General features: G+C 39.8%; 1 non-coding gene across 1 annotated transcript; it reads right to left on the bottom strand.

Annotated features, from left to right (window-relative positions):
• Positions 1–15,122: 15,122 nt before the first annotated feature.
• LOC116868007 lies at positions 15,123–15,401 on the bottom strand. Its single transcript, XR_004382727.1, has one exon. It is a non-coding gene; the product is annotated as a small nucleolar RNA U89 (small nucleolar RNA).
• Positions 15,402–22,359: the final 6,958 nt, after the last annotated feature.

Raw genomic sequence — 22,359 nt, 5'->3', positions numbered from 1 at the left:
TAACAGGGGAAAAAAAAGATCAGATTTGTGGTTACAGATAGGGAGGTTGAAAGGAGGGGGTTACTGGAGGAAGGGGGCCAAAAGGTGCATAATTCCAGTTATAAGATAAATAAGTACTAGAGAAGGAATCTCCAGCATGATGACCATAGCTAACGCAGCTGTAGGATATCCAGGAAGGTTGTTGAGAAAGTAGATGCCAGGAGTTTGCATCAAAAGGAACAACATCCCCCCCTTTTTTGTACCTAAGACAATGGATGATAACTAAGCTTATGTGATTATCATTTCACAATATATGTAATTTGAATCGTCATGCTCTACACCTTAAGCTTGTACTGTTGTTAGTCAACCATCACTTAATAAAACTGGGAGAGAGGGCAGAGATCACTGAAAGAAATGCACCAATAACAATGGTTAAGAATAATATAATGAAAAAAGAAATCTCTAGAGATATAGTTTAATAAGGAAGAATAAGAATTATATATAATTAACAGAATAATTGTTTCTACATAAATACCTTGTCTAGGCATGAAGACTTGAAAAGAAATTGCACTTACATAGTTTTACTAATAATTTTCATAATGTAATTAGCTAAAAATAGTGGAGACAACAAATGGCTTTTGTAGTAAGTTATTAATTGTAAGTATAATAAACAACAATAAAAGTGTATGTTGTTATTAAAAATAACAACAATGGTTAAGTAGTAAATTTCATATTATTTCTTTTTACCATAAAAAAATCCATTCAAAAAGGCACCAATTACATCAGAGTTCCCATAGATACCTCTGAAGAAATAGGAAGCTATAGGTTCTTATGCCCTTAACAATGTGTGACTGTCTGGGTAAGCATTTCTTGACAGTCCAGTAACCAATTTACAGAAAAGATAGCCAAGAAAAGAAGTTCAGTAGAATGCCTGGCATTCTGATAGGCATTCTTATTTGGCCTTTTCGTTCCCTGAACGTTTATGAGGCCAGGCATGACAAGCACTATTTAAGATGACCCAGGAAAATGTGACAGAGAGCAGACCGTGTGCTTGGCATTTTAGAATTTCCATTCTACTGAGGGATACAGATGATAAACCGTAACAAAAGTACAATATAGGAAATAAGTTTAATTGAGCATAGAGCGGTAGTGAATAGTACTGGGAGAAAAAAAGCAGGGTAGGTGGAAGAGGGCAGGGCAGTGTTCATTTGGATCATGGTTAACCCCAGTAGTTCCAAGTTCCTCTCTAGGTAAATCCGGCAGTTTTTGAGGAAGTCAAAATTGTCACTTGAAATGGCCCCGACCACTTGTTAGTCAATATAAACATGTGACTTGGGGTCCTCAGGTAGAAGGCATCTGCAATGCCAGCTACTGTCTACACATCCAAAACTGAGAGAGCGGCACTGGCTTGTTACCATGGCAACATTGACACGTGCCTCCAGCAGCAATGGTGGGAACAGAGTTGAAGAGTTAACTATTCCAAAGAGCAGACTGTGCAGGAAGCCAATGTACCCCAGTTCTTTGGCAGTTTTTCCTCTCACTTCTATGTCTCTCAGGCTATATATTTTTCCACTCTCAACTAAAATCCCAAAATGTTCCCTTAGGACATTTTCTGGACTATCGTCAACCCTCAACGTCCCTGTATGTGGCATTTTCTTGCCCTGCCTAAGCACAGGGTTGGTGACACATGAGCACACTCTTGCTGGGTCATGGAGTCCTATCTTTTTGAATGTCAAGGGCAATCCTGTCATCATCAGAACTCCTCTGATTGATGAATAAATAACATACAAAAATAAAGGAATTTATTCCTGGAAGAAAATGAATCCTCTCAGCTTGGCATGAAGGTTTTGGCAAGCCCTTGAGCTGAAAGATAGTGACATCTGCTAATGAGCGTCTGACACAAGTCCAAGCATGGCCAGCTTCTAATGATCCTGAAAATAGAGGACAGCTTTGTCAAGAAGCTCCCCACTGTTAATTAGCCAACATTTTACTAATGATTCCTCCTTCTGTGCATCTTGATCAAGTCCCTATAAATCATTTGAGTGGAAAAAAATTATGGACCTAATTTTGCAGGTAAGGAAATTGAGATTTAAAAAGGCAAGAGGACCTCATTAAGGTATGAAGAATAAGAAGAAAAATAACAACCACCACCAATGACATTTATTGACCACTTGCTCTATTTTAAGTTCTCTACACGTAATAACTCATTTAATTTCCATAACAGCCCTAGGAGATGGATATTACTGTTATGATTTCATTATTGAAGAATCTGGAACCTGACAAGAGTAAATAGCTTGCTTAAGGTCACAGAGCTAGAGACAGGCAGAGCAGGATTCATTTTAAATTGGCATAAATTAGAGGCATGAGAAGTGAGAGAGGTCAGAGGATAGACAACACAGAGGGAAAAGAAAGCAGAATCACAAAACACAAATCATTCTGTATCAGTTAAATCATATATTTTCTCAGCTACCAACCATCACTCTCCCAAAATAGAGAGTGAGCAATAAACAAAACTCTGTTACTTAGACAGCAAATCAGGCTGAGGAAGTGGAATTGATGACTATTTGTAAGGCCAAGAGAACTGTTTGAGAATACCCACATGCAGGGATACTTCTAGATCATTCACAATAGCTGACTCAAAGTAAATACTTCATGTAAATGCGAAATGTAAAGTTGCCCTCAATCTGAATGAATACCAGGTTATAAGATGTTTTCCAAAACTTTAAAATCACAATAAAATTTTCTTCACCAAAAAAAAAAAAAAAAATGTATTTTGCTTCTCTCATAATGCTTTTAGGAGCATTTTTCAAATGTATCATACTTAACCTTTTAAAATGTTATAATACATTAAACATTCTTAACCAATAATGAGCACTGCACCATTTCTCTCTTGAAATGAAAGTTAAACAGCCAGCTATAGGGCAGAATCATTCAATGGAAGACAGAGGAAGTACACGCCAGCCAAGTGTTCAGAATGGGAAGAATAAACATCTCGGACACACTGGGAGGTGATTTTAAATTCTGTTTTTAGAGCTTGACTCTAGGAGGCAGAAAGAAAAAAAAAGAAAGAAAGGATTAAAAGGAGGGTATTTTCTTTTTTAGAAAAAGATTTTAGTTATTTATTTGAGAGAGTGAGTGAAAGAGAGAGAGCAAAAAAGTGGGGAGAAGGAAAGGGGCAGAGGGAGAAGTGGGCTCCCCACCACACAGGGAGCTGGACACAGGGCTCAATCCCAGGACCTGGGATCATGACCCAAGCTGAAGGCAGATGCTTAACTGACTAAGCCACCCATGGGCTCTGAAAAGAGGGTATTTCAAAGTAAGAAATTGCCAACATTGACTCATGATGGGTCTAGAAGTTAGTGGGGAAAGGGTAGGGATGATGAAGTGACCATAGCACACAGGGCTGTTGGTTATCAGTTACATGTTGTCACCTGTCCTTTCCCTGTCTGGGCATGAGTGACTCCCACTGATGAGGGAATGAAGGAGATCCTTTTCATGGAGAAGCCCAAATGAAATTGGCCAACACCACCCAAAGCCACATGGGTCAATACTAAGGTGGAAGCAAATGATTATCACAGTATGGCCCCATGCAATAGAGTTTGGGTGGCCTCCTCAGCAGCAACCTGTGTCCCTCTCCTCCTTATCTGATTTTATTTAGTAGTCTACCTTCCTCCACCTAACCCGTGTGATGCAGAAGTTGATTCGATCTCAGGGACCAATGCAGGCTGGACAAAGCCCATCGGACAGAGCCCAGACTTCCGTTATTGGAATAATGATGAATTCAGGGGTGGACATGGACCTGATATGCCCAAAAGGAAGGGAAAGAATTATACAGTAGGTTCTCTCTCTTTCTCTGTCTCTCCAACCCCCAACAAAAATTAAACAGGAAAGCATTTCCCCAGCTGCTTTTAGCAGTCAATTTGAAAATGTAAATGCTTTAATAAACAATCTGAATTGCACGAGGCAAACAAAAACATGATGCATCGTTAAATTTAACTATTAGGGCCAACTAGGTTTTGTCAAATTTCTTTTTGCCATCAATTATGCATCTGGGGCAGACCCCATAGTTTCCAGTTGTTTTCATAACTAAAATCTCCAGTCAGTCTAATCCAATTTACAGCCTAGTTCTTACATGCAATGTAAAGCCCTTGTTCCCTTCTGCTGAGCACCAGCCAGGCTGTGGCCTAAGGAGCTTGAAATGGGAAGAGTGACAGTGCCTACTATTTTTGTCCTTTTTTCTCTTCTGGTTCTCTCTCTCTCAGTGTGGGCACTGGGGAGCAGGAAGGAAAGCAGAGCAAATGCTTCTTTTTCTATCTGGAAGCACAACTACAATTTTCTATTGACCGCTATTGCTTCTCTTGTTCATACCACCCCCCTTGGCAACACCCCCCTTGCAGCAGAAATCCAAACATCCACTCTCCCCATGGGATACCTGCATGAGTGTTTTGGAAGGCCCCATGGAATTATTCACTTCTCTGAAGAGGGAGACACAACTCCAACTCCTGGTCTGTCTCTTCTTCCTGCAGCTCAATGACCCACCCCCAATCCCTATCCTTCCTCTCTCTCGCCCCCTCCCCCATCCAAGCTTCTTACTCCTGGTTCTTGCTATGCAACAGACCACCCTCTTGAACAGACTACCAGCAAAGTAGCTCAGGCGCAGTTACCTACTGCAATATCCCAGTAAACTAAGGCAAACGTTCCATGCTATACAGCGACAGCCTTATCTGCACCAAACCCTTCCCTCTTCCCACCTTCACCTCAGCTGTGCCTTCTCTCTGGAATTTTCTTCTCTGCTTACATGTGCTTAAAGTAAAATAATCAAGTCTGCTATCTAAACAGGCAGCCAACAAAAAAAGTAAACAAACCAGAATCCCTTTCTTAAGGGATGATCTTGGTATTCCCTCCTTTGATTTCAAGAAGAGAAGGAAAAAATACTCTCCATCCCAGGAGGAGAAGAAAAAAGGCAGAGGCTGATGACACATTAGTCATGCAGCTGGGATGATGGCTGAAATGGCTTAAGAAGTACAGATCTGAAGCTATATTTTCCCATTTCTAGAGGCCAGTTTCAGCCAGAGAAATAATGACAACCAAGAAAGAGGGTCTTAAAACTGGCCAGATAAGTGGGAGATATGTGTTTCTTTCCTTTTCCCTCCTTTCTATACCAACCTGTTGGAGCTTGAAACCAAGAAAGCAGCACCAGCTACACAATTTGTTGGCCTCAGTCCAAATGCAGCACCCCTTGTTCAAAAAAGTATTAAGAATTTCAAGAGAATGACAGCAGAGTAATAAGTCAATCACAAAGCCTTTCTCAGTGGAACCATGTATATGGCCAGGTTACATGACCCAGTGGATACAGAAGGCAGAGCATCAAGCCAAAGAGGACTGTTCTTGAGCCTTAATACCTCATGAAATTTACCTTGTTCAGTCGTGGATGTGCCAGGAAACCATCACCTCTTCCGTCCTTTTTCTCTCTCCTTTTTGGAAAGGGAATGTCTATTTTATGCTGTTCCACCATCGTATTTTGGAAACACACAGCTCCTCTGGTTTTGCAGGTTCACAGCTGTGGAAGACTTCGCATCAAAATGAATCTTTCCTCAAGTCTCACCCACATCTGATTTAGATCATATTTAGTTGAGACATTGGAATTCGGACTTTAGAGTTGATGCTGAAATGTGTTAAGAATTTGGTGGCTGTTGGGATGGAGTGAATATATTTTTGATTTGAGAAGGACTTAGTTTGAGGGGGAGCTAGGTGCAGAATTATGTACTGAATATTTGGGTCTCCCTCAAAGTTCATATGTGGGAGCCTGCATTCCCCAGTGTGATGGTATTTGGAGGCAGGGTCTTTGTGAGCTAATTAGGTCATGAGTGTGGATCCCTCATAGATAAAATCAGTACCATTGTAAGAACTGACCTGAGAAAGATTCTGTCTCTCTGTTCTCTACCATGTGAGTATATAATAAGAAGATGGCCATTGGCACACCAGGAAAAATGCTCTCAGCAGACACCAGATCTGCTGGTGCCTTGATACTGGACTTTCCAGCCTCCAGAACTGTAGGAATAAAAGGCTTGCTATTTAAGTCCCTAGTCATGGTATTCTGTTATATCAGCCAGAACTAAGGCAACTCCAAAGAACCTCAGTGCCCCCTTCTGTCTTTCTATACCACACACACATTCTGAGACAGAAAGATAGGACTGGACAGGAATACAGTTACAGTGAGAAAGCTTGAGGGATCTGCTGGAGAATAATGACTTTGAGGTTCTACATGACCTGTGCCTTAAAGCCCAGATCAAATTTGGAAACGAAGAAATAGAAGAGGTGTAAAAATAATTCTAAGCAAAAGGAAGAGTGTAGGCAATAGGATGAGTCTTAAAACAAAGGCAATATAGGAAAAAGAGTATGGAAAATGGGAGGACTTATGATTTAAAAGTGGTTGGAGGCAAAATGTAGAAGTCATTGAAAGAAGATATAGAGTCTATTCAAGCAATGTGTTTTATGCACATTTGTTCTGAAAGTAGGTTACTTGTGTTTTATATTATTCTAGTATTTTGACTCTAGATAAGCTATTGCTATCATTCCAGATTCACGGTGTAGCTTAAAATACAATGTAGACTCTGTGATTTAAGTCATAGTTTAATAAGTGAGAGACTTCTGGTAATGTCTGCTTTATTCATGATGAGGAGCCAAAGGAATGCAGAATTTGAGATAAAGGAATACAGCCTTGTGGTGCATTTGCCACTGAGAATCTGTGTATCTTCTGGGGAAATCATTAACCTTTCTGAGTCTCAGTTTATCCATCTGTAAAATGAGATCAATATACCTTCTGTTCAGGGTTATTGTAAGTCTTTGATTTGAAAACATCTGTGAACATGCCTTGTAGGCAGCAAGCTGTTATCCAAGGTATAGTGTCAATGTGACTCCCGAATCCTTGACTGTATTTTGGAAAGGTCACCCCAATTGATGCCTGCTTGAAAAATGACAAGTAAATCCGCAGAGGTAGAATTAAAACAGGCTGGAGTATTTATAACTCTGGTGTTTTCATCTGGTCAAAGCTTATTTTATTGTAATTCTCAAGGAAAGTTCTCAAGTGTCAAGTTCATGGACCCAAGAATAGAGCCTGGGGGTAGTCAACACAGCTTGAAGTACCATTGCTAAGATCTTGGCGAGTCTAAGATTCTTTAAAGGAGAATTTTATTTAATACTTCTGCATTTATACTCCCTGAATCTATATATTTTCCTAGTCCTATATCTCAGCTCCATAAGAATACAGGTCTCTGCATTTTGAAATGAGTGTTGATAGTGAAACAATTATGTAATCACCTCTCAGTGTTACATAATTAGAGTCTGGCCCTCTTGATTTAGTGGACAGAGCCTTTAGATGTTATTTACTCCAGCCCATGACAGTTTCTTGCCATTTCCTTACAAATAATCCATGACCTTGAAGAACTTTGCAGAAGCTCTTTTCTCTGCTTGGAATATATATTCACCTATGATGGACTTGGTAGTGTCTCTTCCAGTATCTCTTTGTCCCATCCCAATGATTCCCAATTTCCATCTTTGTATCTGCTCGCTTAAAGGGAAATTAATAGCTTCTAGAAGTTTGCACACAACCTAGGCTAGTTTAACCATTCATTACTTTCTATTTCCTTGGCCACAGTGGTTGATATAGGGTTGGACATATGACTGAGTCTAGAGAGTGAAGCAAGAGTTTATAGACTACTGTGAACTAATGCAATAGATCTGTTAGGGAAAATGGGATTATTTTTACATTTATTTTTATTTTTTTCATTTTTCTAACTTTTCACTAGGTATTTATGGTATTACATATGATTTCTTCAATAACATAATTGAGGTTTCTTGAAACTAAAATTCATTCCTTTCTAAATATTGGAAAGATAATTCTGACCATCTTTTAAAAGACTTTGATTAATAATGAGGTTAAGCATACAAGAAATTAATTAAATATCTCTTCAAAGAGTTCTCTTGGTATCTTTCTTTGGAATGAAATGGGCATAAGCCTGGCATCTCTCCTCTAGAAACTGGGAGACCTATAAATCTCTTATAATTGATGCCCAAAAATGCACCATGAAAATAATATCAAACAAACTTGATTAAGTCATTACAATAATTCATTCCTCTAAGAAGAGTCAGCCTTAGTTTATATCCAGCTTTTTATAGTTTTGGAGGGTGATATTTTTTAAATGAACACAAGTTATTTGACACTCCTCCAACTGAGCACTGTCTGTGTTCCCTGCACTTGAATCTGGGTGGGGTTCTGTCATTTTCTTACAACAGTGTTTGGTAGGAGTGATGCTTTGTTATTTCTAAGGCTAGATAATTAAATGCCATTCAGTTTCTGCTATTGACCATTCACTATAAGGGAATCCAGCTGCCATGTAAAAAAATATCAGACTAGCCTGAAATTACCTTGCTGGAGAGAACAAATGTAGACATTTCTGCTGGCAATCTCCGTGAGTCTGGGCTTCAAGTCATCCAGCCCAGGCACCACACATATGAAGCAGAGACAAAACATCCCTGCTGTGTATTATCTAAATTCTTAACCTACAGAATTCTTTTAACATAATAAAATTACTATGTGTGATGCCACTGAGTAGTTTTTTTATACAGCATAATAATAGGAAAATTTGTCTTTATTCCTTCAAGGATAAACCTAAGGTTTTTCTTTGATGTGTTTTAGCTTGTGTGTGTCTAAATATAGCATTCTTTTTGTTATATTTAGGATTTAATAAACTTCTTGAATCTGTGATTGCTCTCTTAAGGAGTTCTGGAAAATTCTCAGTCATTACTGTTTCTGTACCATTCAATCGTCCTTTCTCCATCTCCTTATTCTCATCAAACACGTTAGACCTTTACCCTGGGTCTTCTGTTTCTCACCCACTCTTTTGGTGCCTCTTTAAGCTAGATAATTTCTTCTGAACTATCTTCCAGTTTAAAGATTCTCTTTTTGGCTAAGTCTTCTGTTAAACCCATTCATTGTGTTTAAATTTCATTTCCTGTTTTTTAGTTGTAGAAGTTCTGGGGTTTTTAAAATCTGTTATGTCCATATACACTATGGAGTATTATGCCTCCATCAGAAAGGATGAATTCCCAACTTTTGTAGCAACATGGATGGGACTGGAAGAGATTATGCTGAGTGAAATAAGTCAAGCAAAGAGAGTCAATTATCATATGGTTTCACTTATTTGTGGAACATAACAAATAGCATGGAGGACATGGGGAGTTTGGAGAAGGCATTTGGGGGAAATTGGAAGGGGAGGTGAACAATGAGAGACTATGGACTCTGAAAAACAATCTGAAGGGTTTGAAGAGGTGGGGTTGTGGGAGGTTGGGGGAACCAGGTGGTGGGTATTAGAAAGGGCACAGACTGCATGGAGAACTGGGTGTGGTACAAAAACAATGAATACTGTTATGCTGAAAATAAATTTAAAAAAATATTCTTTATACATAATAAGTATATTTGTCTTATCATTTGTGGTCTGGTAATCCCAAAATCTGAAGTCACATTGGATCTATTGTTATTGACTATTGTTCTGCTGAATCTTACTCATGTCATTTTGATTTTTTGTGCACCTGATGTCTTTGATAACGTTCTCAATATTCTATTTGAAAAACTATTTGTATAAATAATTGTAGGCCTATGATACTGAAACATTCTTCTAGGGAGGATTTTTGCTTGCTTCGGCTAACAGTCTTTCAGTCTAGATTGCTTTAAACTCATTTTATATTTTACTCAGTTTTTTTGGTTGTTTCATTGAAGGTTTGATCCAAACTGCATAGCTCACTATTACCTAAAGCATAAATTCAGGAAATGGTAAACTAATATAAATCAGAGCTTCTCAAACTTTACAATGCATACACATGAGCTGGTATCTTGTTAAATGGTGGGATTGTCAACAGGAATAGATTCTCATTCAGTAGGTCTAGGGTAAGAACCAGAATTCTGCATTTTAACAAGCTCCCAGGTGATATGCTCAACTTTTGAGTAACATGTGTAAAACTGAATAGGAATATTGAGTGGCAGTTGGGAAGAAGAAAACTCATGATAGAAGACGTTCCAAGTGTAATTTCTAAACAATACACTACTCCTAATTAAACACATTTAAACATTTCCTTGATAATATATTAGACACTGAGCAACTAGAGAGACTGAGGTGTGTTTGAGGGTACCTGTCACAGTGGTACTCCCAGTGCTACTTTGTTTTTTTTGTTTTGTTTTTTTTGGTTTTTTTTTTTTTTTTTTTGCTACTTTGATTTCAACAGAGATGATTTGCAAGGAGTAAGAGGTTCATGAGTTAGATGGGGAATGATGACAGAAGATAGTGTGATATCTGCCTCCCACACTACATCCCTTGATCAGGTGTCTAAGCCCATGCAGGATGGGTCTACAGGTGAAAGCTGAGGAACCGTTTTCTTGGGAAACTATGCAAGATATAAGGGTATAAGTAGGTGGTTATTTATCATCATCAGGACTTGCAGCTTTGGAAGATCTGAGAAAAAACATGTGACCTCTCCTCAGTAACCAATACCAAGTAGGCAGATTTGTAGAGTGGGTAGTCCCCCTCAATTTCAAGGACATGTTCAAGGCAATACAGAACAAAACACCTCATTTTAACTCAGCTGTCATGAAACACTTCTAGGATATGTATGTATCTGTATATATATAATCACATTTTAGCATCTAGAGACCCATATACATCAAATATCCAAATAAGGGGTAATTCTGTGTTCATGGAGGTAGTACAGTGTATAGAAACGTGTGCAAGATTTTTAAACAGACTGAGGCTGCTTAAAAAGACTTAGGCTTCAAATCCATGCTCTGTCATGGGGTCACTTTGGGTTAGTTACTTAGCATCTTAAATTCCAGGAAGTTTGTGAAGCTTAAAAGTGAAAATAATTACAAATTACTTGCTACATATTAAGTCTTTTTTTTTTTTAAAGATTTTATTTATTTGACAGAGAGAGATCACAAGTAGGCAGAGAGGCAAGCAGAGAGAGAGAGAGAGAGGAGGAAACAGGCTCCCTGCCCAGCAGAGAGACCGATGCGGGACTCGATCCCAGGACCCTGAGACCATGACCTGAGCTGAAGGCAGAGGCTTAACCCACTGAGCCACCCAGGCAGCCCCTACATATTGTCTTTAATGATAAATGTAAATATCCTTCCTTTCTCCTTCCCTCAGCAACAACTTTAAAAATACATCTACATCCCCAGCCACAGCTTTATCCACTTAGGATTTTGATAAAAGAAGTTCTGGAATATTTGGACAAGAGATGCTCTAAAAAATCAACATTCCTATTGCATAAGAATTCAAAGCCATAGAAATGTAAGTCCTCGTCTCCTCACTCCTTTTTCCAAAAACTAATGCACCAGGCTGGGAGCAATGATTTATTTGATCACACCATTCCAAAGTTAAAGGAAACAGACTTAGGATAATTAGCTAATAAATTTTATTCTTATTTAATAACCAAGGGAAAAGATCATTCTTCCATATCCTCAAAGTAGGTCATTCTTGGAGTCTTCTAATAAAAATGTGGTAAGCACAGTTGATCAAAAAAGTTTTTTATTACTGAGAGAAGACAGAAATGCCATATATATATATATCCTTCTTTTTAAAATATGTATTTAGTTCTTTATTTTTTGAGAGAGAAAGAGCAAGAGACCCAGCATGAGCAGGGGGAGGGGCAGAGGGAAAGAATCTCAAGCAGACTTCTTAGTGAACTCAGAGCCCTACATGGGGTTCAATCCCACAAAACAGATCATGACCTGAGCCAAAATCAAGAGTCAGATGTTTAACCAACTGAGCCACTCAGGCACCCCTACAAATATATTTTCTTTCATGGAAAACAACAGGTGGTCCTTACAAGAAGACCTGCCCTGTAGATGTTTCAACTCTCCTCAATTATTCCTACAGAAAAGAAAAATATGTTAGAGTTGAAGTCTGCCATTTGAATGGCCTTTTCTGGTAATAAACAGACTTGTGATTGGTTTTTATGTACGTCCTGGTTCAGATCTCAGTATGAACACCAAGAGAGAAAATCTGAAGACTGTCAGGCTCACACAAAAGGAGTATAGAAGCATTAATTTTCACAATCCCACATAAAATATCCTCCAAGGGTCCTGTAAGAATGTTTAACTTTTGACAATGGACTTCGCTGCCTGACAGATTTAATTTGAATGCCACTTTCATTGTTAAAGAAACACCTGAGCATCACTGTACTCAGACATTCTGGGAACACCAAAGCTAAGCACAGCATCCCCAGAGAAGCAGTCTTGTGTGCCAACAACTACAATACACAAAGGCTAGTTCTTTTTACCTTCTTTTCTTCCCTTTTATTGTGGTCAATGATAGCTTTCTCTCTCTTTTATCATGTGCAATTTTATAATTACCCAAAGTGTGTGTGTGTGTGTGTGTGTGTGTGTGTACAAGTTGGATATTTCCTGTGAATAAATGCTAGTTCTTGATACAAAAGGGTCACGCAGAACTATGACAGAAGCATAAACAATAGTCCATGAATCCATTGCTTCAAACTGGAGACTTTCATCAGAAGACCCAAGCACAAAAGAACAATTTTCTAGAGCTCTGTGATGGCTCATTGGTCAGACCAGCCTGTATTTAAAACTCCTCTGTTATTCGTCTGTCTTCCTTATTTTAAAACTAAAGACTTCAATCCAGTTAGGATTTTATCTTTCCTGCTTGTTGATCTTTTAATAATATACAGAAGTGGCTGAAGATTTATCCAAAGAGATCGCTAAAGTAATTTAGGGAAGCTTCCTTTAAAAGATACATTTCCACACCATAACACATTTATCATTGTGTTTTTTGATAGAGTTAAGTGTTTAAATTATATTTAAAAATCAAAACTTTACATTTGTCAACTAGATATCTGAAAAAACAAGGAGCCTCAATCTGAAAATTTCTTTGAATTCCCACTAAGCTCCTCTTTGACATAACTTCCAAATTAATTAAATCAAAAAGACATGAACTAGGCCAAAATAAAAAAAAAAAAAGTCAGGAGGCCCAAGTTCAAATATTGCCTAGAATACTTGGTCTTGCCTTAATTTGCTTGTAGGTGGTACCGTTTTGGAAATGGCAAAGCTAAATTAACACAAAAAGAGTATCTTAGAGTATATTAGAGTATATTAGAAGAATTAATGAGTACCTCTACCTTCCTTTTCTTTGAATAAATGTTAAAAAAAATTCTCTCAATGTGAAACAAGATTCAAATAAGCAGTAGGTGAACTTGGTAATCACTGAACAAATATTTGAGCATCCCTCACACAAAAGACATTGGGTGATAAGTGCAAACCCCAGACTACCGGGAGGCTGGTAGCTCTAAGGCTTGAGACTCTTAATCTCAGGGAAAAAACTGAGGGTTGCTGGGGGGACGGTGGGGGGATAGGGTGACTGGGTGATGGACATTGGAGAGGGTATGTGCTACAGTGAGTGCTGTGAATTGTGTAAGGTCGATGATTTGTATAAGACCTGTACCCCCGAAGCAAATAATAAATTAAATTTAGTAGAAAGAAGAAAGAAAGAAAGAAAGAAAGAAAGAAAGAAAGAAAGAAAGAAAGAAAGAAAGAAAGAAAGATGGATGGAAAGAAGTCAAACTAGAGTCAATCTACCTATGCATAAGATGCAAGACTTCCAAGCCAGACAAAGGAAAGGTAAAAGCTGTTAACCATCTTGCCCTTGGCCACTGCCTTGATTTGGTTACAGAATAACTGTTGTATATCCACCTGATTGTATTATTCAGAGATGATGTCTTCAATACCTACACCCTCCAATATGGTAGTCAGTAGTTACCTATGGCTATTGAGTATTTGAAATGTGGGTAGTGTGACTTGAGGAAGTGAAGTTTTGATTTTACTTACTAATTTGATATTAATAGTATATAGTTGATAGCAGGATTAATGAATTTACTTAAGTTGGACAAATGTAACTTTGAAACAGATGCTTTTGTTTCAAAGCCAAATCAATTCTTCCCATAAAAATGAACCAAGTCTGTCAATGTGGCTGCAACTATAAAGGAAAATGATTATTTGGTATCCAATTTAGTTATTGGGAAACTTTCAATTATGGCTGGAACAACGTAGATATGTGAGTGTAAATTTTTCAACTGGAAATTTTATGAAATCTAAATATAAATCAAGTATTTCCAGTGAAAATTTAACATCTGGATAAAGATGTGTCTGCCCCAATGCCACTCTGCTATAGAAATGTTCTCATTCTCATTTGTCCTGGAGGGAGGTTCATGAGAAGTTCACCCTCTGAAAGTCTGTTCATGAATTTCTCTGATGAGGCAGCTAAGCCCCATATAGGATGCACTGGGAAATGCAGAAGTTTGAGAGGCCCTGAGCATAGGGCAGCCTGTCTTCCTTTTTAGGCAAGCCTCCAATCTTCAGATGTGAGACATGTGACAGCACTGGCCAGTGGTATTTACCTGACCAGGGGAGGAATCCTGGAACTGCATTATGGATTCTCTGCAAAGCCCAGCCAGGTTCACTGAAAATAGACTTTTTTTTTCAGCATATTAATAAAAATTTATTGAGAATTCCTGGGATGGTGTCTATTGCCTCCCAACCTGGAAGGAGGAACCAATACTACAGGGAATCACTCAGAAATCACACTTCCCAACACCTCTGGCCAACACAGGGAGGAGTAAGAAATTGGCCTGGGAAATTGGCCAAGCCTTGTTCATCCAAGAAGGGGTGGGATGACAGATACAGAAGGGACTGTCACATGATATTGGGGGTAGGATAAGATGTGCTGCACCCCAAGCAGGGTCCTCAAAAAGCAGGGAGAGAAAAAGATCTACTTTTTCTCTGGAAATGGAATTCCTGGTCACCAGGCTCATTTCTTATCCTTGATGAGTCTGTCACTGCCCTTAGTAAAACTTTCATCCTGCAGATTTCAAGACAAGGTTGTCAGCAGTGAGACAGATAAGTTTCTGTGATGTGGCAATCCTCCTGGAGATGTTCTGGGCTGTCTGGATCTTGTGCAATTTGATATAGCCAGGGTTCTTGCTCAGAGCTCCTCCGACGTGAGCAGGTTGGGGTATGGGTTCACACTAAGCCCATTTTCAACCCCAGCCCCATCCTTTACTACTCCAGCCCTTCTATTTGCTGTCAGATCCAAGGCTGAACTCAGATAGCTCCTGCCTGGTCACACTTTGTTCCCCACAGGTGGGACTCCCTGCAGGCAGCTGCCAGGAACCAGAGGCAAGGCCAGCAGCGCTATTGATCTGCCTTACAGAGAGGGGCAGGCCTCAGGCACCTGGCTAAGCAAATAGACTTTTTAATGGGGTACTTTCTGGAAGGGCTTTTTGCTTTTTTATTGGGTCAAAAAGAGGAATTCTGAAGAGATGAGGGTCAGTGAGTAGTTGGGTATCTGTGGTATCACAGGGAGTTTTCCTTTACGGATGCTGGCAGTTGGAATCATAAAGGTCTCACAGTTACATGTCTCTGTTCTTCTACAGCCAGGAGTCCCGAATCTGTGGACCTGTAGATCTGAAAGAGCTAATGAGGTAAGAAGCACCTGCCTGGAGAGGAAAAGTAGATTGACTGCATGCACATACACAGAATCGCCCAGTCTCTAAGAGAGAAGAAAACAAGTTGTGTGGATTCATTGAATACCGAGTAAGCATTTACTATGTGCCAGTTATTGAGCTAAATGCAGAGATAACAAACCAAATCAACTAGATCTTACTAATGAGCCATCCAGGGAGAACGACCTCCTTGAGCAGTTGCCTAGACCCATAGCAGATTTTGCATAAGTGAGAAATACATTTCTCTTTATTAACTGCCTGAGAATTGGGGGGTCTTCTTTATTTAATGGCATCTTGACCTCATCTGTCCTGACTGATGACTAAGAATACATGGCACGTTGCCCGTGACAGGTGTACAATCCAGGAAGGTAACTTTGGGTATTCCAGTGGCTTCAGGAAGCATCCATTTTTTAACCAAAAGAACTATTTCTAATTTATAAAGGTATATGTCCAAGGGTGATGAAAATTTTATCAATATCAAAACATATATAAAACAAGACAACTAGAAATTTCAAGTTCATCAGAGCGGTTGTTCTCAACTCTGGTTACCTGTTAGAATATCTCTAAAATGCCAGTGCCTGAAGCCCTAATCCACAGAGATTCCAACTTAATTGGTTCAGATTAGGGTTCAGGCATTAGTATATTTCAGCAAGATTTCTCATTTGATAGTTGCATTAAGCTCCTGGGATAAAGTCTCTTAAGTTTTAAAGTGAACATCAAATTTAACTCTTAACTTCCAGGTAAACAAAGGAAAATAGATCATGTTTTTCTCCTTCCTGGAAGTTATGATATTTTTGCATGGTTTCTTTAATGTTTTTCCCTATGATGGTCAGTTTGGGTCAATTTAGGCCACAGTCCCCAGTTATTCAATCAAACACTTGCTGTGAAGGGTGTTGTAAAGGTATTTGGTAGAGGTGATTAAAGTCCATTAACAGGGACGCCTGAGTGACTCAGTTAAGTGTTGGACTCTCCATTTCAGCTCAGGTCATGATCTCAGAATCCTGAGATCAAGCCCCACCCCCACCCTCATTGTCTTTGGGCTCCCTACTCAGGGGGCAGTCCGCTTCTCCCCTTCTGCCTCTCCCTCAGCCCCTTTCCATGCTCTCTCTCTTTCTCTCAACTAAGTAAATAATTTTTTTATTTTTTAAGATTTTATTTATTTATTTGACAGAGAGAGACTACAAGAGAGGGAACACAAACAGGGGGAGTTAGGAGAGGGAAAAGCAGGATTCCTGCCGAGCAGGGAGCCTGACACGGGGCACGATCCCAGGACCCTGGAATCAACACCTGAGCCAAAGGCAGTCGTTTAACCAAACGAGCCACCCAGGCACCCCAGTAAATAATTCTTTTTTCTTTTTTTAAAGACTTTATTTATTTATTTGACAGACAGAGATCACAAGCAGGCAGAGAGAGAGGAAGGGAAGCAGGCTCCCTGATGAGCAGAGAGCCCGATGCGGGGCTCCATCCTAGAATCCTGGGATCTTGACCTAAACCAAAGGCAGAGTCTTTAACCCACTGAGACACCCAGGTGCACCCCCCCAGTAAATAATTCTTAAAAATAAATTAAGTCCATAATCAGCTAACCTTTAGTAAGTAAGGAATATTAAATAATCTGAATGGGCCTGATCCAATGAGTTAAAAGATCTTAAGAGCACAACTGAAGCTTCTCAGGAGAAATTCTACACACGAGCAGCTCCTTCAGCTTGTGCCTGAGAGTTTCACCCAGCTCATCCTGATGGCCTGCCCTCAGGCTTTCAGACTTTTCTTGTGAGCCCCCAAATCATCTGTGCCTTGCAATGAATTTCTTAATGTATTTCTCCTTACCAATTCTGTTTCTCTGACTGAATATTGATTAATATACCCCAACCTTCACTAGACTATATACTCTGAAGGCAGAAGTATCTGTGTTATTCATCATGAATCTCAGTTCCGAGCCCCATGCCTGCTCCATGACATGTACCAATGAACACTTATCAAGTAAGTGAATGAACGAACCATCTGGTTAGGGAAGGAGAGTATGCAACATAAAGGGTTGGCCATGAGACACCATAAATGCTTTGCAATTCAGCATAAGGAGAGAGCACATCCAGGCATGGGTTTCAGGGAAGACTTGCAACATGACCTGCGGTCGCAGGATGGAGATTCAGGGAGGAAAAATATGGAGACCGGAAATGGCAAGCACAGACATATTATACAAGCTAGACTAGATGACGAATTTATGTGAGCAAGGACAAGAAAATGAATTGGGAAGAATCAATCATGGCCAGATTTTGCATGATTAAATGCAGAACTTCAATCTCTTAGCCAGTGGTGTCTCTCAGTCTCTCTCTTAAGGATTCCAAAACCATTCTCTGAATGCATTTTATTTGCAGGCTAAAATCGGGACTAACCAAAAAAGCTAAGTTCCTCTGGTAAAGAAAAATCTGGAGGACATGGTTCTCGCTCACTGGCATGGATGCCTTTAAGAAACCCCTAAAGAACAGCTAATGTCCCATAAAGCGTCTGTTGAAAATTAGCGCTTAAGTAACAAGCCATATCAGTATTAATTCATTCATTTAACCAGTCCATCAGTCATTCACTGTTTCGAGCGCTCTACCATGCCACATTCTGGAGAACTTCAGGATGAACAGCAGACTGTGTCTGCTGGTGGTGGGCCCAGGATGAGAGGCAGTGATTATGCTCCTGAGGTCCTGAAGGGTGGCCTCCTAAGGGTTTTGTGGTTCATTCCAAAGACAATTCCTGATAGAGGAGACAGAGTTCCGTAAAAACTGTGGATCTTGCTTACCAGGTCTTTATCTGACCTCTTCTCTCCACCATGAACATGTGCCAGAGCCCTGGGGAGAGGATGCAAAAATTAAATACTCCATCATGAAAATCTCTGAGACTCTGGAGGAGGGACTATATGGCAAACCAGTGCCAGAGGGTATCCTCTTCCCTTAAAGTGGAACATATTCTAAAAATGGAATATGAAAGAATGTTACCCATCAGATGGGGGAAAGGTGAAGGTCATTGCAGAGGCAGGAGTACTCGTCACCTCAACTGCATCCTGTCTTAGAAGACACAGACCGACAAATCCAAAGTGGCCCAAGGAGACTTCAATCTACCTGGTTGGTTGACTTTGCAATGCAGATTTTCCATTTTCACCCCCAACCTTCTGATTCCAAATGCCCTGGACTCTTTCTAGCTGAAGAGCTTCTCATTACCTAGAAGGGCTTCCACCAGAGAGTTTTCTAAGACTCATCTCCTGGTGTTAACTCCCTTCATCTCCTGTCTCTGTTCACTGCATTGCCCATACATCACAGCAAGTCGAGACTGTGCTCACCAGCACTTTCAATTTTGACTCCTGTCCTGTGTCCTGGTCTTTCTGTCAACCCCAGCCCAGAACCACTTATAGGATATGCCTTCTCCACACCTGTGCTGTGCAGCCACACACCTTGGGAGAGAATCACACAATCACAGCACACATGGCTACAAACATCTGAGGTCCCAGCTTTGGTACAGCCCATCAGCCTTTTTGATTTCCTTCAATAACTATAAAAAAAAAAAAAAAGTCAATGTCCCTTGGTCTCTAAGCACCGCATTCTCAACCAACAACCCTATAGAACCCAAGGTCATCAGGCATTTATCAGCCAGGTCTTAGTGTTGCTACTGCCTTGACATAAAGACAAAAACAAAACCACTCCATTAGAAGTCTGAACACAGCAAAAATAAGAGCACTGTTCAAGCACAAAAATGACCAAAGAGCCCCCTCTCCTGGTGAATATGAATGGTTCCTCTTCCCTTACTAAATTACATAAAATTTACCAATTGAATAGAATTGATGAATATACACAATAATAACATTCCCCCTGCTTCCTTACAGCATCCAATCTAGAGCAAAGAGCAAAGTCCCTAAACACTCCCCCAGAGAACCTAACACAAACCCAAACCCTTTAATAAATCCTTTCTGACATTCTCTTTCTGAGATGCTCCACGATTCCCCAGGCAAGTGTGTTCTCCCTCCAAGGAGCAATCCACCCAATCTGTTCTTTGGCAAGAGGGCACTGGCATAGCAATAAGAATTACTGTTATCACCGTTGTCGGGTTCTGTGCTAAGTACTTCACACATGTTGTTCATTTAATCCCTTGATGACAGTGACAATTTTGCCCACTGTGGACCTGGAAACACGAAGACTAAACAGAATTTAAAAGCCATCTGGGTCACAGATTCAACATGATGGATGAAGAGACTTAGGAATGTGTCTCTGGAGCTCATGCTCGCATGATTTTAGAAATAATAATCCACAAAATTTGTTTCTTTCTCACATCATCCCCTCTAGTCCCAGAACATGAGCTGTTTTTATTTCAATGTTAACCCCTCCTTCTGTCTGTTCTTCGACCACCTCTTCTGTCTCCTTTAACCCTTGGTTCTAACAAGTTTCAATTTCCTTCTAATTCTTCAACCTTCCTTTTGCCACTTGAACAACTTCTCAGTCTAAATTTGGGTGTAAGTCTCGTTCATTCTAAAACAAACCATGGGGACATCTGATGGCCCCATGGCCTTTCATCTTTTCCATCTTCAGACCAGGTCCTGGAAACTTAGTCTCTATTTTCAAGAATAACATAATTTAAAATGATAAAATAGGCATGCAAAAATGGAATTTGGGAAAGAGACCTTTTCTACCTTGGAGGGGTAAGGCTGGGTGGGAAGGATCAAACAAGAATTCAAGGAAGAATTGATATCTGGGGCAAATTGTAAAGCATGGGGGGACGGCAGATTGCCAGCCAGAGATATAAAAAAAGGAGTTTTAGGGCAGAAAGGTGTCCTACCCCCAAAATTCATCTACTGAAAACTAATCCCCAATGTGATTATATTAGGAGATGGGGTCTTTAGGTGGTAACTAGATTGTGAAAGTAGAGCCCTCATGAATGGGATCATATGTCCTTATAAAAGAGACCCCAGAGAGCTCCCTTGCCCCATGACCATGTGAGGACACAGCAAGAAAATGGCCATCTATGAACCAAGAAATAGGCTTTCACCAGACCCTGCACCTGCTGGTGACTTGATCTTGGGTTTTCCAGCTCCTGAAGCTATGGAAATAAATTTCTGGTGTGTATAGTTCCACTCCCATACCCCAATATCTATGATAGTCTTTTGTAGTAGCCTAGTGGAATAAAACTAAGTAAAAGTAAAATCACAAAGAGAGGAAAGTCTGGCATGTATTTAAGACCTGATGAGTGGACTCATTATCTGTTATATCAGTCAGCTCGGGCTACCATAAAAAAACATCACAAACTGGGTGGCTTAAGATGCAGAAATGTATTTCTCATAGTTCTAGAGGCTGGAAGTCCAAGATGAAGCTGTTAACAGGTTTAGTTTCTCCCTGGGCTTCTCTCCTTGTCTTGGCCACCTGCTCACTATGACTTCATGTGGTCTGATCTCTGCGTGTGTGCCTCCCTGGTGTCTCTTTGTGTATGCAAATTTCTCCTCTGGGTACCAGTCAGATTGGATTTGGAACCATCTTAAAGACCTTAACGTAATCACCTCTTTAAAAACCTTATCACTAAATATAATTCCATTTTGATTGCATTTTGAAGTGGATTAGGACTTCAACCTATGAATTTTGGAGGGATACAATTCATCCGATAACATCTGGGATAACAGGGAGCAGGAAAGTTTAGGCCAGAAATGTAGATTAAGACTAACTCATGGATACCTTGAAACATAAGAATGGGAAATTTGAGCCTCTTCTTTAAACAGTGAACTATATGAATGCCTGACATGACATCCACTCATCAAGCTATTGAAAACTGAAGGTGAGACCTGCTAACATGATTCATTACTAATAAATTATCAGTATAGGTTATAGGATATATTTTGTAGCAACTGAATTCCCTCAAGAGAGACTTATTTTCAGATATACGTATTTACATTCTTCTACTTCTATCCTTCTTCTCAAACCAAATCTGAAAGGCCCTATAGATATTTAGAAGATTTTCTGAAACAAAATGTTTACATTTAGCCAATGTTTAAAAAGTTTTTGTGATTAATACTTGTCAGCATTAGCTCAAATGCATAAGAAAGTAGCTGATGCTATTCTAAATATAGGCCATCTGCTTTTCCCAAGGGAGTCAGTAAAATCTGAATGGCTGAGAGAAGCACATTTGGGAAGAGAGGGCTCTGGCCTTCAAAAAAAAAAAAAAAAGCAGGGAGGCTGCCCTGGCTCTCATCCACAAGGGCAGGTCATGCAAGATCGTCTTTCCCATCACTCAAGTCAGCACTGATTCCAACCTTGACCTGGCTGTTCTCAATGGAGCAATGCAAGGTCAAGGACACTTACTGACTGCCAGATATACCACAGCCTTTGAGTTAGTTTTTCTTCATGTGTAGTATGAACCAGTCTCTGGTTATATTTCCATTGTAGAGATAAGGAAACAAACCCAGGAAGGTAAAAAGACTTATCCAGAACAATAGAAGGATGAGTTGAACAGTCTCTCAGACCAAAGTGCACACTCTATGCCACACAGTATATTAAGTGGGGCTTCTCTCCTATGATCACACAAGATATCATCAGCTGTTTCGGGATGAATTTGATAATTCAAATTATCAAAATTAATTTGATAAATTCCCTCTGCCCTTTGTCTTCTGCCCCTGCCCTCTGCCTCCTGCAGGAGGAGGACACCAGGCTGCTATAATGGATTGTGGGTCACCATCAAGGATCTTTTTGAGAACAAACATGGACATAAAATCTCTCACCTTTCACACATGCAGCAATATACTAGGGTGAACCAGATGAAATTACTTTTTGGAGATTAAAATTTGTCAAAAATGGCAAT

This window comes from Lontra canadensis, unplaced genomic scaffold (genome assembly GCF_010015895.1).
Source record: "Lontra canadensis isolate GAN:19392208 unplaced genomic scaffold, GSC_riverotter_1.0 scaffold13, whole genome shotgun sequence".
Taxonomy (NCBI): domain Eukaryota; kingdom Metazoa; phylum Chordata; class Mammalia; order Carnivora; family Mustelidae; genus Lontra; species Lontra canadensis.
This window is presented reverse-complemented; position numbering and strand designations above follow the sequence as displayed.